At 40.0% G+C, this 17,678-nt stretch overlaps 1 non-coding gene across 1 annotated transcript; it reads right to left on the bottom strand.

Moving 5' to 3' along the window:
• Nucleotides 1–1,320: 1,320 nt before the first annotated feature.
• TRNAF-GAA (transfer RNA phenylalanine (anticodon GAA)) lies at nt 1,321–1,393 on the bottom strand. The gene has a single exon. It is a non-coding gene; the product is annotated as a tRNA-Phe (tRNA).
• Nucleotides 1,394–17,678: the final 16,285 nt, after the last annotated feature.

Here is a 17,678-nt window from a genome sequence, read left to right as displayed (position 1 = left end):
CAACATAAACTATAGTGAATGGGAGTGAAATTTTGACATATAATTTTAATATAAACTTATTTATTTTAATTGGAAGCTAATTGCTTTACAATATTGTAGTCGTTTTGCCATACGTTAACATGGATCCACCACGGGTGTACATGTGTTCCCCACAGTGAACCCACCTCCCTCCGCATATCATCCCTCTGGGTTATACCAGTGCACGAGCCCCGAGCATCCTGTATCATGCATCGAACCAGGACTGGCGATCCTTTTCACATATGATAATATACATGCTTCAATGCCATTCCCCCAAATCATCCCACCCTTGCCCCCTCCCACAGAGTTCAAAAAACTGTTCTATACATCTGTGTCTATCTTGCTGTCTTGCATACAGGGTTATCATTATCATCTTTCTAAATTCCATATATATATATGCGTTAGTATACTGTTGAAGCTCACTGTTGGCTTGAAGCTCAACATTCAGAAAACGAAGATCATGGCATCTGGTCCCATCACTTCATGGGAAATAGATGGAAAAACAGTGGAAACAGTGTCAGACTTTATTTTTTGGGGCTCCAAAATCACTGCAGATGCTGATTGCAGCCATGAAATTAAAAGACGCTTGCTCCTTGGAAGGAAAGTTATGACCTTCCTTGATAGTATATTAAAAAGCAGAGACATTACTTTGCCAACCAAGGTCCGTCTAGTCAAGGCAATGGTTTTCCCCTGGTCATGTATGGATGTGAGAGTTGGACTGTGAAGAAGGCTGATCACCGAAGAATCGATGCTTTTGAACTGTGGTGTTGGAGAAGACTCTTGAGAGTCCCTTATACTGCAAGGAGATCCAACCAGTCCATTCTAAAGGAGATCAATCCTGGATGTTCATTGGAGGGACTGATGCTAAAGCTGAAGCTGCAATACTTTGGCCACCTCATGCGTCGAGTTGACTCACTGGAAAAGACTCTGATGCTGGGAAAGGTTTGGGGCGGGAGGAGAAGGGGACGACCGAGAATGAGATGGCTGGATGGCCTCACCGACTCTGTGGACATGAGTTTGAGTGAACTCCGGGAGTTGGTGATGGACAGGGAGGCCTGGCGTGCTGTGATTCATGGGGTCGCGGAGAGTCTGACACGACTGAGCGACTGAACTGAGCTGAACTGATACTGTATTGATGTTTTTCTTTCTGGCTTACTTCACTCTGTATGTGAATGAGTGAAGTCACTCAGTCGTGTCCGACTCTTTGTGACCCCGGGGACTGTAGCCCACCAGGCTCCTCCATTCATGAGATTCTCCAGGCAAGAATACTGGAGTGGGTTGCCATTTCCTTCTCCCTGGGATCTTCCTGGCCCAGGGATCGAACCCAGGTCTCCTGCATTTCAGGCAGACGCTTTAACCTCTGAGCCACCAGGGAAGCCCAATCTGTATAATAGGCCCCAATTTCATCCCCCTCATTAGAACTGATTCAAATGTATTTTTAATAGCTGAGTAATAACTGCAATACTTTGGCCACCTCATGTGACGAGTTGACTCACTGGAAAAGACTCTGATGCTGGGAAAGGTTGGGGGCAGGAGGAGAAGGGGACGACGGAGAATGAGATGGCTGGATGGAATCACCGACTCTGTGGACATGAGTTTGAGAGTACTCCGGGAGTTGGTGATGGACAGGGAGGCCTGGCGTGCTGTGATTCATGGGGTCGCGGAGAGTCGGACAAGACTGAGTGACTGAACTGAACTGAACTGAACTGTATATTCCATTGTGTGTATGTACCACAGGTTTCTTATCCATTGGTCTGCTGATGGACATCTAGCTTGCCTCCGTGTCCTGGCTATTATAAACAGTGCTGTGATGAACATTGCGATACACGTGTCTCTTTCAATTCAGGTTTGCTCAGTGTGTATGCCCAGCAGTGGGATTGCTGGGTCATATGGCAGTTCTATTTCCAGTTTTTTAAGGAATTTCCACACTGTTCTTCATAGTGGCTGTAATAGTTTGCATTCCTACCAACAGTGTAAGAGAGTTCCCTTTTCTCCACACCCTCTCCAGCATTTATTGCTTGTTGACTTTTGTATAGCCGCCATTTCTGACAGGTGTGAGATGGTACAACATTGTGGTTTTGATTTGTAGTTCTCTGATAATGCGTGATGTTGAGCATCTTTTCATTTTTTTTTTTTTTTTTTTTAGCTATCTCTATGTCTTCCTTGGAGAAATGTCTGTTTAGTTCTTTGGCCCACTTTTTGATTAGGTCGATTATTTTTCTGCAATTGAGTTGCAGGAGCTGCTTGTATATATTTGAGATTAATTCTTTGTCATTTGCTTCATTTGCTATTATTTTCTCCCATTGTGAAGACTGTGATTTCACCTTGGTTATATTTTCCTTTGTTGTACAAAAGTTTTTAATTTTAATTAGCTCCCATTTGTTTATTTTTGCTTTTATTTCCATTGCTCTGGGAGGTGTGTCATAGAGGATCCTGCTGTGATTTATATCAGAAAGTGTTTCGCCTATGTTTTCCTTTAGGAGTTTTATAGTTTCTGGTCTTATGTTTAGATCTTTAACCCATTTTTAGTTTATTTTTGTGTACGGTGTAAAAAAGTGTTCTAGTTTCATTCTTTTACAAGTGGTTGACCAAATTTCCCAGCACCACTTGTTCAAGAGATTTTCTTTTCTCCATTGTATATTTTTGCCTCCTTTGTCAAAGTAAAGGTGCCCATAGGTGAATGGCTTTATCTCTGGGCTTTCTATTTTCTTCAATTCATCTATATTTGTCTTTGTACCCATGCCATACTGTTTTGATTACTGTAGCTTTGTAGTAGAGTCTGGAGTCAGGCAGGATGATTCCTCCAGTTCCATTCTTCTTTCTCAAGATTGCTTTGGCTATTTGAAGTTTTTGTATTTCCATACAAATTGTGAAATTGTTTGTTCAAGCCTTGTGAAAAGTACCATTGGTAGCTTGATAGGGATTGCATTGAATCTATATATTTCATTGGGTACTATACTCATTTTCACTATATTGATTCTTCCAATCCATGAACATGGTACTTTTCTCCATCTATTTGTGTCCTCTTTGATCTATTTCATCAGTGTTTAAAGTTTTCTATGTATTCGTCTTTTGCTTCTTTAGGTAGATATATTCCTAAGTATTTTATTCTTTTCATTGCAATGGTGTATGGGCTTTTTTCCTTAATTTCTTTTTCTGTTTTCTCATTGTTAGTGTGTAGGAATACAAAGGATTTCTGTTTGATTAGCTCTAGTAAATTTCTGGTGGAGTCTTTAAGTTGTTGTTGTTGTTTTTTTTTTTTATGTAGAGGATCATGTCATGTGTAAACAGTGAGAGATTTACTTCTTCTTTTCCAATCTGGAATCCTTATATTTATTTTTCTGTTTTGATTGCTGTGGTCAAAACTTCCAAAACTATGTTGAATAGTAGTGGTGAGAGTGGGCACCCTTCTCTTGTTCCTGACGTTATGGGAAATGCTTTCAACTATTCACCATTGAGGATAATGCTTGCTCTGGGTTTGTCATATATAGCTTTTATTATATTGAGGTACGTTCCTTCTATTCCTGCTTTCTGGAGGGTTTTTATCATAAATGAAAGTTGAATTTTGTCAAAGGCTTTCTCTGCATCTATTGAGATAATCATATAGGTTTTGTTTTTCAATTTGTTTATGTGGTGTATTACGTTGATTTGCGGATATTGAAGAATCCTTGAATCCTTGAGAAAAAGCCCACTTAGTCATGATGTATGATCCTGTTAATATTTTGCTGGATTCTGTTTGCTAGAATTTTGTTAAGGATTTTTACATTTATGTTCATCAGTGATATTGGCCTGTAGTTTTCCTTTTTTGCGGCATCTCTGTCTGGTTTTGGTATTAGGGTGACAGTGACCTCACAGAATGAGTTTGGAAGTTTGCCTTCCTCTGCAATTTTCTGGAAGAGTTTGAGTAGGATAGGTGTTAGCTCTTCTCTAAATTTTTGGTAGAATTCAGCTGTGAAGCCGTCTGGACCTGGGCTTTTGTTTGCTGGAAGATTTCTGATTACACTTTCAATTTCTGTGCTTGTGATGGGACTATTAAGATTTTCTATTTCTTCCTGATTCAGTTTTGGAAATTTGTGCTTTTCTAAGAATTTTTCCATTTCTTCCAAGTTGTCCATTTTGTTGGCATGTAATTGCTGATAGTAGTCTCTTATGATCCTTTGTATTTCTGTGTTATCTGTTATGATCTCACCAAATTTTTTTTTTTTTTCTATTTGTTGATTTGATCCTTCTCTCTTTGTTTCTTGATGAGTCTGGCTAATGATTTGTCAATTTTATTTGTCTTCTCAAAGAACCAGCTTTTAGCTTTGTTGATTTTTGCTATGGTCTCTTTTGTTTCTTTTGCATTTATTTCTGCCCTAAATTTTAAGATTTCTTTCTTTCTACTAACCCTGGGTTTCTTCATTTCTTCCTTTTTTAGTTGCTTTAGTTGTAGAGTTAGGTTATTTATTCGACTTTTTTCTTGTTTCTTGAGATATGCCTGTATTGCTATCAACCTTCCCCTTAACATTGCTTTTACAGTGTCCCATAGGTTTTCGGTTGTTTTGATTTCATTTTCATTCGTTTCTATGCATATTTTTATTTCTTTTTTGATTTCTTCTGTGATTTGGTGGTTATTCAACATCGTGTTGTTCACACTCCATGTTGGAGATGTTAATATTTTTTCTCCTGTAATTCACATCTAATCTTATTGCATTGCTGTCAGAAAATATGCTGGGGATGATTTCACTTTATTTGAATTTACCAAGGCTAGATTTATGGCCCAGGATGTGATCTATCCTGGAGAAGGTTCCATGTGCACTTGAGAAATAGGTGAAATTCCTTCTTTTGAGGTGAAATATCCCACAGATATCAATTAGGTCTAACTGGTCTATTGTATCATTTAAAGTTTGTGCTTCCTTGTTAATTTTCTGTTTAGTTGGTCTATCCATAGGTGTGAGTGGGGTATTAAAGTCTCCCACTATTATTGTGTTATTGTTAATTTCCCCTTTCATACTTGCTAGCATTTGCCTTACCTATTGCAGTGCTCCTATGTTGGGTGCATATATATTTATAATTGTTATATCTTCTTGGATTGATCCTTTGATCAATATGTAGTGTCTCTTTTCACAGCCTCTATTTTAAAGTCTAGTTTATCTGATATGAGTATTGCTACTCCTGCTTTCTTTTGGTCTCTATTTGCGTGGAATATCTTTTTCCAGCCCTTCACTTTCAGTCTGTATGTGTCCCTCCTTTTGAGCTGGGTCTCTTGTAGACAACATATACAGGGGTCTTGTTTTTGTATCCATTCAGCCAGTCTCTGTCTTTTGGTTGGGGCATTCAACCCGTTTACATTTAAGGTAATTATTGATAAGTATGATCCCGTTGCCAATTACTTTATTGTTTTGGGTTCGAGTTTATACACCCTTTCTGTGTTTCCTGTCTAGAGAAGATCCTTTAGCATTTGTTGGAGAGCTGGTTTGGTGGTGCTGATTTCTCTCACATTTTGCTTGTCTGTAAAGCTTTTGATTTCTCCCTCATATTTGAATGAAATCCTTGCTAGGTGTAGTAATCTGGGTTATAGGTTTTTCTCTTTTATCACTTTACATATGCCCTGCCATTCCCTTCTGATATGAAGAGTTTCTATTGAAAGATCAGCTGTTATCCTTATGGGGATCCCCTTGTGTGTTATTTGTTGTTTTTCCTTTGCTGCTTTTAATATATTTTTTCTTTGTGTTTGATCTTTGTTAATTTGATTAATATGTGTCTTGGGGTGTTTCACCTTGGGTTTATCCCGTTTCGGACTCTCTGGGTGTCTTGGGCTTCGGTGATTATTTCCCACCTACCTGTCTCTGGAGTGGGATGGGCTGGTCCACAGCCAGTTAGCTCTGGTCAGTCCTTTGTTCTGTTAGCGGGCCTGGCAGTGTCTTAGGTTAGGGCTTTTCACTGGATACGTCTCTCTCTCTCTGTTTATTTCTCTCTCTCTGGCTATCCCACAATCTGTGTTGCTATCTCAAGCTAGTTCCCTCAGATTGCCCTCAGAGCATTCAGGCCCCATCCCTACCCTAAACAATGCAGCCCATGCCTCCCTGTCCAGCCCCCACTTGCTAGTGGCAGATGCCAGGGTCTGGGCTGCTAGGAGCCTCTCTCTGCTGGGAGTTGCCATTAGGCACATAATCTGTGGGTTTTATTTATTTATTTATTTTCCCTCCTGGTTATGTTGCCCTCTGAGATTCCAAGACTTACCACAGACCCACCAGTGAGAGTGTTTCCTGGTGTTTGGAAACTTCTCTTTTGTTTAAGACTCCCTTCCTGGAATGGATCTCCTTCCCTATCTCTTTTGCCTCTCTTTTTACCTTTTATATTTTGTCCTACCTCCTTCCAAAGACAATAGACTGCCTTTCTGGGTGCCTGATGTCCTCTGCCAGCATTCAGTAGTTGTTTTGTGGAATTTGCTCAGTGTTTAAATGTTCTTTCAATGAATTTATGGGAGAGAAAGTGGTCTCCTCATCCTATTCCTCCACCATCTTAGGACCGCCCTGTTATTTAATTTCGGAAAGAGGATTTAAAGTGTAATTTATATAGGTCAGTTCATCCAAATAGTAATTAAGCACTTTTAAAATTATAATTTTTAAATCAACTTTTATGAGTACTCCAATAAAGTATCAACTATCTTTTAGAAATTTTAAAAGTTAAAATAATTAACCATTTAAAAGTAAGACATTTCCCATTATTTCATTTGAGTATCTAAAATCATTCAGTTCAGTTCAGTCGCTCAGTCGTGTCCGACTCTCCGCGACCCCATGAATCACAGCACGCCAGGTCTCCCTGTCCATTACCAACTCCCGGAGTACACTCAAACTCATGTCCACAGAGTCGGTGATGCCATCCAGCCATCTCATTCTCCGTCGTCCCCTTCTCCTCCCGCCCCCAACCTTTCCCAGCATCAGAGTCTTTTCCAGTGAGTCAACTCGTCGCATGAGGTGGCCAAAGTATTGCAGTTTCAGCTTTAGCATCAGTCCCTCCAATGAACATCCAGGATTGATCTCCTTTAGAATGTACTGGTTGGATCTCCTTGCAGTATAAGGGACTCTCAAGAGTCTTCTCCAACACAACAGTTCAAAAGCATCGATTCTTCGGCGATCAGCCTTCTTCACAGTCCAACTCTCACAACCATACATGACCACGGGAAAAACCATTGCCTTGACTAGACGGACCTTGGTTGGCAAAGTAATGTCTCTGCTTTTTAATATACTATCAAGGTTGGTCATAACTTTCCTTCCAAGGAGCAAGCGTCTTTTAATTTCATGGCTGCAATCAGCATCTGCAGTGATTTTGGAGCCCAAAAAAACAAAGTCTGACACTGTTTCCACTGTTTTTCCATCTATTTCCCATGAAGTGATGGGACCAGATGCCATGATCTTCGTTTTCTGAATGTTGAGCTTCAAACCAACCTTTTCACTCTCCTCTTTCACTTTCATCAAGAGGCTTTTGAGTTCCTCTTCACTTTCTGCCATAAGGGTAGTGTCATCTGCATATCTGAGGTTATTGATATTTCTCCCAGCAATCTTGACTCCAGCTTGTGCTTCTTCCAGCCCAGCGTTCCTCATGATGTACTCTGCATATAAGTTAAATAAGCAAGGTGACAATATACAACCTTGACGTACACCTTTTCCTATTTGGAACCAGTCTGTTGTTCCATGTCCAGTTCTAACTGTTGCTTCCTGACCTGCATACAGGTTTCTCAAGAGGCAGGTCAGGTGGTCTGGGATTCCCATCTCTTTCAGAATGTTCCACAGTTTATTGTGATCCACACAGTCAAAGGCTTTGGCATAGTCAATGAAGCAGAAATAGATGTTTTTCTGAAACTCTCTTGCTTTCTCCATGATCCAGCGGATGTTGGCAATTTGATCTCTGGTGCCTCTGCCTTTTCTAAAACCTGCTTGAACATCTGGGAGTTCACGGTTTACATATTGCTGAAGCCTGGCTTGGAGAATTTTGAGCATGACTTTGCTAGCGTGTGAGATGAGGGCAATTGTCCGTTAGTTTGAGCATTCTTTGGCATTTCCTTTCTTTGGGATTGGAATGAAGACTGACCTCTTCCAGTCCTGTGGCCACTGCTGAGTTTTCCAAATCTGCTGGCATATTGAGTGCAGCACTTTCACAGCATCATCTTTCAAGACTTGTAATAGCTCAACTGGAATTCCATCACCTCCACTAGCTTTGTTAGTAGTGATGCTTTCTAAGGCCCACTTGACTTCACATTCCAAGATGTCTGGCTCTAGGTCAGTGATCACGTTATCGTGACTATCTTGGTCGGGAAGATCTTTTTTGTACAGTTCTTTTGTGTATTCTTGCCACCTCTTCTTAATATCTTCTGCTTCTGTTAGGTCCATACCATTTCTGTCCTTTATCGAGCCCATCTTTGCATGAAATGTTCCCTTGGAATCTCTAATTTTCTTGAAGAGGTCTCTTGTTTTTCCTATTCTGTTGTTTTCCTCTATTTCTTTGCATTGATCACTGAGGAAGTCTTTCTTATCTCTCCTTGCTATTCTTTGGAACTCTGCATTCAGATGCTTATATCTTTCCTTTTCTCCTTTGCTTTTCGCTTCTCTTCTTTTCACAGCTATTTGTAAGGCCTCCTCAGACAGCCATTTCGCTCTTTTGCATTTCTTTTCCATGGGGATGGTCTTGTTCCCTGTCTCCTGTACAATGTCACGAACCTCCATCCAGAGTTCATCAGGCACTCTATCTATCAGATCTAGTCCCTTAAATCTATTTCTCACTTCCACTGTATAATCATAAGGGATTTGATTGAGGTCATATCTGAATGGTCTAGTGGTTTTCCCTACTTTCTTCAATTTAAGTCTGAACTTCGCAATAAGGATTTCATGATCTGAGCCACAGTCAGCTCCTGGTCTTGTTTTTGCTAACTGTATACAGCTTCTCCATCTTTGGCTACAAAGAATATAATCAATCTGATTTCGGTGTTGACCATCTGGTGATGTCCATGTGTAGAGTCTTCTCTTGTGTTGTTGGAAGAGGGTGTTTGCTATGACCAGTGAATTCTCTTGACAAAACTCTATTAGCCTTTGCCCTGCTTCATTCCGTGCTCCAAGGCCAAATTTGCCAGTTACTCCAGGTGTTTCTTGACTTCCTACTTTTGCATTCCAGTCCCCTAGAATGAAAAGGACATCTTTTTTGGGTGTTAGTTCTAAAAGGTCTTGTAGGTCTTCATAGAACCGATTAACTTCAGCTTCTTCAGCATTACTGGTTGGGGCACAGGCCTGGATTACTGTAATATTGAATGGTTTGCCTTGGAAACGAACAGAAATCATCCTGTCATTTTAAAGATTGCATCCAAATACTGCATTTCGGACTCTTTTGTTCACCATGATGGCTACTCCATTTCTTCTAAGGGATTCCTGCCCACAGTAGTAGATATAATGGTCATCTGAGTTAAATTCACCCATTCCAGTCCATTTTAGTTCACTGATTCCTAGAATGTCGACGTTCACTCTTGCCATCTCCTGTTTGACCACTTCCAATTTGCCTTGATTCATGGACCTAACATTCCAGGTTCCTATGCAATATTGCTCTTTACAGCACCGGACCTTGCTTCTATCACTGGTCACATCCACAACTGGGTATTGGTTTTGCTTTTGCTCCATCCCTTTATTCCTTCTATAGTTATTTCTCCACTGAGCTCCAGTAGCATACTGGGCACCTACCGACCTGGGGAATTCCTCATTCAGTATCCTATCATTTTGCCCTTTGTCACTGTTCATGGGGTTCTCAAGGCAAGTATACTGAAGTGGTTTGCCATTCCCTTCTCCAGTGGACCACATTCGGCTGTGGTCCATGTGATCAGATCGGCTAGTTTCCTGTGATTATGATTTCAGTTTGTCTGCCCTCTGGTGCCCCCTAGCAATACCTACCGTCTTATTTGGGTTTCTCTTACCTTGGTTGTGGAAAATCTCTTCACAGCCGCCCCAGCAAAGTGCAGCTGCTGTACCTTACCTTGGACGAGGGGTATCTCCTCAAGGCCGCCCCTCCTGACCTTGAACGTGGAGTAGCTCCTCTCGGCCCTCCTGCGCCAGCGCAGCCACCGCCTGTTGGACGTGGGGTAGCTCCTCTCGGCCGCCGGCCCTGGCCTCAGGCGTGGGGTAGCTCCTCACGGCCGCACCTCTTTGTGTGGTTCGTTGCGCCGGGGCCGGCGTCTCTCGCGTCGCGTCTGCGCCGCCGGGGCCGGCGTCTCTCGCGTCGCGTCTGCGCCGCCGGGGCCGGCGTCTCTCGCGTCTAAAATCATTACCTACTAAAAATTACAGAAATTAATATCAGAAAAATTACTGCTATTATTCATACTTTTAATGAAGGCAGAAAACAGAGCTAATTTTAGTTGTACTAAATATATGCATAAAACATAATAATTCTGTTTTTTGTTTCTTTTCTTTTTTTTTTCACCTTAAGCAAAGCATTAGTCCTTGATCCATGGAAAGTAAGGTTGAAACTATGTAGCTGAGTTTGGGAATATTTTGGGCGGGATCATTTGAAAAGAGCATGGACATTGCCACAAGCAGCATCTGGCAGCTATTTGTTTATGCATTTATGGGGAATCTAATCTGTATATTCTTACCACACACCCAAGACATAAAAACTCAGAATACACAAAGGACAAAAGCCTGAGTCCTTTTTCAGAAAAAGATAACTTCAAAATACATTTTGGAGCACCTTTTAAGACAAGATAACATTATAGGCTCAAAATAGACAAGTTCATAAATTAGAGTTGGCTTCTTCCATCCACGTGCATGTGCTCAGTGAATAAGAAATGGTGGATGAATCCTGACAAATCAAGGACAACTACTGAGCCATCCAAGTGCATGGTTCTTTAGAGGAACAACTCTCTATGGAAACAAAGACTAGCAAAGCATAGGATATAGGATTTAACAGGTGACTATTGATTACCCATGTTTTTTAATTTGCCCTGATATCTACCTTGATTTAGGTGTTGATTTGTGGTTACCCCTTATAAGAGAAGGGGCTTCCCATGTCCTTCCCTGGTGGCTCAGATGGTAAACAATCTACCTGCAATTCAGGAGACCCAGGTACAATACCTAGATCAGGCCTATGGGGTCGCAAAAGTGTCAGAAATGGCTGAGCAACTTAACATTGATAAGAGAGACTCTGATGGAAGTGACTTACAGTTGAAAATTCCTACTACTTGGATTTTCCTGCTGTTTAATATACAGCTTAACTCACAGCCTCTCTTTCTGGCTGTCTCACTGTCTTCTTAACCTGCTGAGAAGTGAATTCTGTCTCCTGTGCTGATATAAACAGAGATGAGACTTCCCTACTGGTGCAGTTGTTCAGACTCGCTATTTCCAATGGAGGAACCATAGATTCGATCCCTGGTTGGGGAACTAGGATCCTGCATGCAATACAGTGCATCATTGTTTTTTTTTTTAATTTAAAACTAAGCATAACCAAAAACAAATAAAGTGGGTAGCTGATAAATTAAACATTACATATTAAAATACAGAGACTAAAGAAAGGTCTCACCGAAATAGATAAAACAATGTAATGCCAGTCATGATTTTGCAATCATGTATAATAATTAAATGTAAAAATAAATATTTAGGTTGTCTTATTAAAGGAAAGTGGCATTTTTTTAATAACTTTAGATTTTTATTTTTGTATTGGGTATAGACAAATAACAATATTGTAGTAGTTTCAGCTGAACAGTGAGGGGACTCAGCCATACATATACATGCATCCATTCTCCTACAAACCCACCTCCCATCCAGGCTGGCACATAATATTGAGTAGAGTTCCATGTGCTATACAACATGTCTTTGTTGGTTATCCATTTTAAATATAGCAGTATGTACATGATCTTCCCAAATTCCCTAACTATCTCTTCCCCCCAGAGGCTATAAGTTCCTTTCTAAGTCTGTGAGTCTTTTTCTGTTTTGTAAGAAGTTCATTTGCATAATTTCTTTTTAGATTCCACATTCTAGGGATATCATATCACATTTCTCCTTCTACATCTGATTTACTTCAGCATGACACTGAGTCATCCATGTTGCTGTAAATGTCATTATTTCATTCTTTATAATGGCTGAGTAATATTCGTATACCCCATCTTCTTTATGCGTTCCTCTCTTGACGGATGTTTAGGTTGCTTCCACGTCTTGGCTATTGTAAACAGTGCTGAGATGAATGTTGGACTGGACATATCCTTTTGGATTATGTTTTTCTCCAGATATTTGCCCAGGAATGGGATTGAAGGGTCGTATGATAGCTTTACTTTTAGGTTTTAAGGAATCTCCATACTCTTCTCCATAGTGGTTGTAACAAGTTACATTCCAAGCAACAGTGCAAGAGGAGTCCCTTCTTTCCATATCTTCTCACGCATTTGCTGTTTGTGGGTTTTTGATGAGACCCATTCTGACTGGTGTGAAGTGACATATCATTGTAGTTTTGATTTGCATTTCTCAACTCAAAAACCTCTTGATGAAAGTGCAAGAGGAGAGTGAAAGGTTGGCTTGAAGCTCAACATTCAGAAAACAAAGATCATGGCATCTGGTCCCATCACTTCATGGGAAATAGATGGGAAAACAGTGGAAATAGTGTCAAACTTTATTTTGAGGGGGCTCCAAAATCACTGTGGATGCAGCCATGAAATTAAAAGACGCTTACTCCTTCGAAGGAAAGTTATGACCAACCTAGATAGTATATTAAAAAGCAAAGACATTACTTTGCCAACCAAGGTCCATCTAGTCAAGGCTATGGTTTTTCCCGTGTTCATGTATGAATGTGAGAGTTGGACTATGAAGAAAGCTGATCGCCGAAGAATTGATGCTTTGGAACTGTGGTGCTGGAAAAGACTCTTGCGAGTCCCTTGGACTGCAAGGAGATCCAACCAGTCCATTCTAAAGGAGATCAATCCTGGGTGTTCATTGGAAGAACTGATGCTAAAGCTGAAACTCCAATACTTTGGTCACCTCATGCGACCAGTTGACTCATTGGAAAAGACTCTGATGCTGGGAAGGATTGGGGGCGGGAGGAGAAGGGGACGACTGAGAATGAGATGGCTGGATGGCATCACCGACTCGATGGACATGAGTTTGAGTAAACTCCGGGAGTTGGTGATGGACAGGGAGGCCTGGCCTGCTGTGATTCATGGGGTCGCAAAGAGTCAGACACGACTGAGCAGCTGAACTGAACTGAATAACTACGATGTTGCAAATCTTTTCATGTGCCTACTGGCCATCTGTATGCACTCTTTGGAGAAATGTCTCTTCAGGTATTCTGCTCATTTTTGTAATGGGTTTTTTGTTTTGATGCTATTGAGCATCATAAGCTGTTTGTAAATTTTAGAGACTAATCCTTTATTGGTCATGTCATTTGCAAATATTTTCTCCCAGTCTGTGGGTTGTCTTTTTGTTTTGTTTATTGCTTCCTTTGCTGTGCAAAAGGCAGCAAGTAGGTTCTATATGTTAAGTAGCTTCTATATGTTTATTTTTGCTTCTATTTCAATTATTCTGGTAGATGAATCAAGATGTTGTGATTTTTGTCAGAAAGTGTTCTGCCTAGGTTTTCCTCTAGAAGTTTTATAGTGTATGGTCTCACATTTAGGTCTTTAATCCATTTTGAGCTTAATTTTTGTGTATGGAGTTAAGCCAGGATCTAATTTCATTTTGTTTTTTCTAAGTGGCTGTCCATTTTTCCAAGCAGCATTTGTTTAAGAGACTGTCTTTCCAACATTGTGGAGTCTTGCCACTTTTGTCATAAATTAATTGATTATATGAGCATAGGCTTATTTCTTGGTTTCTATATGTTCTATTGATCTATACTTCTATTTTTGTGCTGCTGCTGCTGCTGCTAAGTCGCTTCCGTCATGTCCGACTCTGTGCGACCCCATAGACGGCAGCCCACCAGGCTCCGCCGTCCCTGGGATTCTCCAGGCAAGAACACTGGAGTGGGTTTCCATTTCCTTCTCCAATTTTGTGCTAGTATCATACTATTTTGATGACTTTGGCTTTGCAGTTTAGTCTGAAGTCAGGAAACCTGATTCTGCCTACTCCGTTTGTCTTTGTCAAGATTGCTTTGGTTATTCAGGTCTTTTTTGTCTCCATACAAATTTTGACATAGTTTGTTCTAGTTCTGTGGGAAAAAAAAATGTCATTGGTAATTTGATAGGAATTCAATTCAATATTTAGATTGTGTGGAGTAGTATAATCATTTTGACACTTGATTCGCCCCATCAACAAACTTGGAATATCTTTCCCTCCGTTTATGTCTTTTCAGTTTCTTTCATCAGTGTGTTATAATTTTCAGAGTACAGGTTTTTGTCTCTTTAGGTAAACTTATTTCTAGGTATTTTATTCTTTTTGATTCAATGGTAAATTGAATTGATTCTTGAATTTCTCTTTCTGTTCTTTCATTTTTAGTGTATAGGAATCCAACAGATTTATGTGCATTAATTTTGTAACCTGCAACTTTCACCAAAATCATTGATAAGTTCTAATAGTTTTCTGATAGCATGTTTAGGATATTTTATGAATAGTATCATGTCATCTGCAAACAGCATCAGTTTAACTTCTTTCCAATTTGGATTTCCTTTGCTGTTCTTTCTTCTTAGGTTACTGTAGTTAGAATTTCCAAAACTATGTTGAATAAAACTGGTGAGAGTAGACATACTTATCTTGTTCCTTATCTTAGAGGGATCAGGTTTACATGCTGGAAATACCTTTTCCCATTGCCTTACTCTCAGTCTGTAAGTGTCCATAGGTCTCCTGTAGACAACATATATATGTATCTTGTTTTTTGATCCACCCAGTCAATCTATGTCTTTTAGTTAGTGCAGTTTTGTTCATTGTTTTGTGTTTATTTTTACATAGGTATTTTCTTTCTCTTATGTTTCTTGTCCACAGAAGTCTAACATTTGTTGTAAAACTGGTTTCAGTTCAGTTCAGTTCAGTTCGGTCGCTCAGTCGGTGCTGAATTCTCTTAACTTTTTTCTTGTCTGGAAAACTTCTGATTTCTCCATCAAATCTTATTGAGACCCTTGCTGGGTTAGTATTCTTGGTTGAAGATTCTTCACTTTCATCACTTGGAATATATCATGGCATTCCTTTCTGTCTTGTAGAGTTTCTATTGAGAATTCGGCTGATAACCTCATGAGATTTCCTTTGTATGTTATTTGTCTTTTTCCCCTTGTTGATATTAATATTTTATCTTTGTCTTTAATTTTTGTCAGTTTTATTACTATGTGTCTTGGTGTGCTCCTCCTTGTGCTTATCCTGCCTGGGACTATTTGCACTTCCTGATATTGGTTGACTATTTCCTTTACCATGTGGGGAAATTTTCAGCTATTATCTTTTTAAATATTTTCTTGGGTCCTTCCTCTCTCTTTTCTCCTTCTTAGACCCCTATAATGCAAATATTGGTGCAATTAATGTCGCAAAGATTGCATAGACTGTCTTCATTTCTTTTCATTCATTTTTCAATATTGTGTTCTGTGTCAGTGATTTCCACCATTCTGTCTTCCAGGTCACTTATCTGTCCTGCCTCTATTATTCTGATATTTATTTCTTCTAGTACATTGTTCATTTCTGATTGTTCATTAGTTCTTCAAGGTCTTTGATAAACATTTCTTGCATCATCTCCATTCTTCTTCTGACATCCTCAATCATCTTCACTATTATTATTCTGAATTCTTTTTCTGGAAGATTGTCTAGCTATTTGTTTTACCGGGTATTTATTTTGTTCCTTCATCTTTGACAAAATCCTATTTCTTTTTACAGCTTTCTGTGATCTTACTAGTTCTGGAGGCTGTGGAGTTGTAGTTCTTGTTTCTTCTGTTGGGCTTCTGTGGTGGCTCAGAGGGTAAAGCATCTGCCTGCAAAGCAGGAGACCTGGGTTCAATTCCTGGGTCAGGAAGATCCCCCAGAGAAGGAAATGACAACTTACTCCAGTACTCTTGCCTGGAAACTCCCATGCACAGAGAAGCCTGGTAGACTACAGTCCATGGGATAACAAAGAGTCGGACACGACTGAGCGACTTCACTTTCTTTCTTTCTTTATTTCTTCTGTCTGCCCCCTGGTGGATGAAGATAAGAAGCTTGTGCAAGTTTCCTGATGGGAGGGACTGGCTGGGGAAAACTAGGTCTTGCTCTGGTGGACTGTGCTCAGTAAAGCTTTAATCCACTTATCTGCTGATGGGTGAGGCTGTACTCCCTCCCTGTTAGTTGTTTGGCCTTATGTGACCCAGTCCTTGAGTCTACAGGCTCTACTTGCATGCTAAGTCACTTCAATCATGTCTGACTCTTTGTTACCCTAGAGAACATAGCCTGCCAGACTCCTCTTTCCATTTGATTCTTTAGGCAAGTATGATGGAGTGGGTTGCCATGCTTTTCTCCAGGGAACCTCCTGACCCAGAGATTGAAAGTACATCTCTTTTATCTCCGCATTGGCATCCAAGTTCTTTAGCACAAACACCACCTGGAAAGCCCTTTACAGGCTCTATGTTAGTGCTCTCTGTGACCTCCAAGAAGACTTGTGTAGAGACATATATCCCAGGATGGCTGATCCCAGGTGTCCCTGTCCCTGCAACAGGCAACTGCCAATCCATGCTTCTGCAGGAGACTCTCAAACACTCACAAGGTAGGTCTGGCTCAGTATCCTATGGGGTCTCTGTTCCTTTCCCCTGGGCCCTAGTGCACATAAAGTTTTATTCATGCTTTCTGAAAGTGGAGTTTCTGTTTCACCCTGTCTTGTGGCAGTCCTGCAATCAAATCCCACAGGCCTTCAAAGTCAGATTCCCTGGGGATTTCCAGTCCCTTTTCTGGACCCGTAGGCTTGGAAGCCTGATATGGGGTCTAGGACCTTTACAATAGTGTAAGAACTTTGGTATTATTATTGCTTTTTTATTTTTATTTATTTATTTATTTTAATTGCAGGCTAATTACTTTACATTATTGTATTGGTTTTGTCATACATTGACATGAATCTGCCCCGGGTGTACATGTGTTCCCCATCTTGAACCCACCTCCCACCTCCTTCACCATCCCATCCCTCTTGTTCATTGTTCTCCAGTTTGTGGGTCACCAATACAGCAGGATTCAGATTTCGTTTTATTATACTTGTGCTCTTCCTACTTTCTTGTTGTGGCTTCTCTTTTGTTCTGGGATTTGGGATTTCTTTCTTTCTTTTCTTTAATGGGCTCCAGTTTCTTCCTGTCTATGGTTGTTCAACAGCTAGTTGAGATTTTGTTGTTGTCTCAGGAGAAGATGAGTGCTTGTCCTTCTACTCCACTATCTTGAACCAATCTTGGGAAACATAAAATATTAGAGACAGTTGCTGAATAATAAATTTTAATTCTAAATAATTTGAAAACCTATGATTCAATTGAGTGTATTTTGAAATGCTAGACATACGATATACCGAATTTAAAATTTTACTTTTTTTTTTTTTCAGTAAAGCAATACAATGTAATTAACTTACCAAATCAATGTCAGGAAACTCAAGTGTTGAGATTCAACTGGTTAGTGGAAGTTGAACTCATTTTTTAAAACATTTGAAATCATCATCATTATTATTTGTGAAAATTGACACGTAAACTCCTTTCATAAATATTTTAGAAATCTTTCAAAAGTTAAAATGATTTATTTCTTTAAATA

The sequence above is a fragment of the Moschus berezovskii genome, chromosome 10, assembly GCF_049115385.1.
Source record: "Moschus berezovskii isolate FMDL1 chromosome 10, NW_MosBer_1.0, whole genome shotgun sequence".
Taxonomy (NCBI): domain Eukaryota; kingdom Metazoa; phylum Chordata; class Mammalia; order Artiodactyla; family Moschidae; genus Moschus; species Moschus berezovskii.
This window is presented reverse-complemented; position numbering and strand designations above follow the sequence as displayed.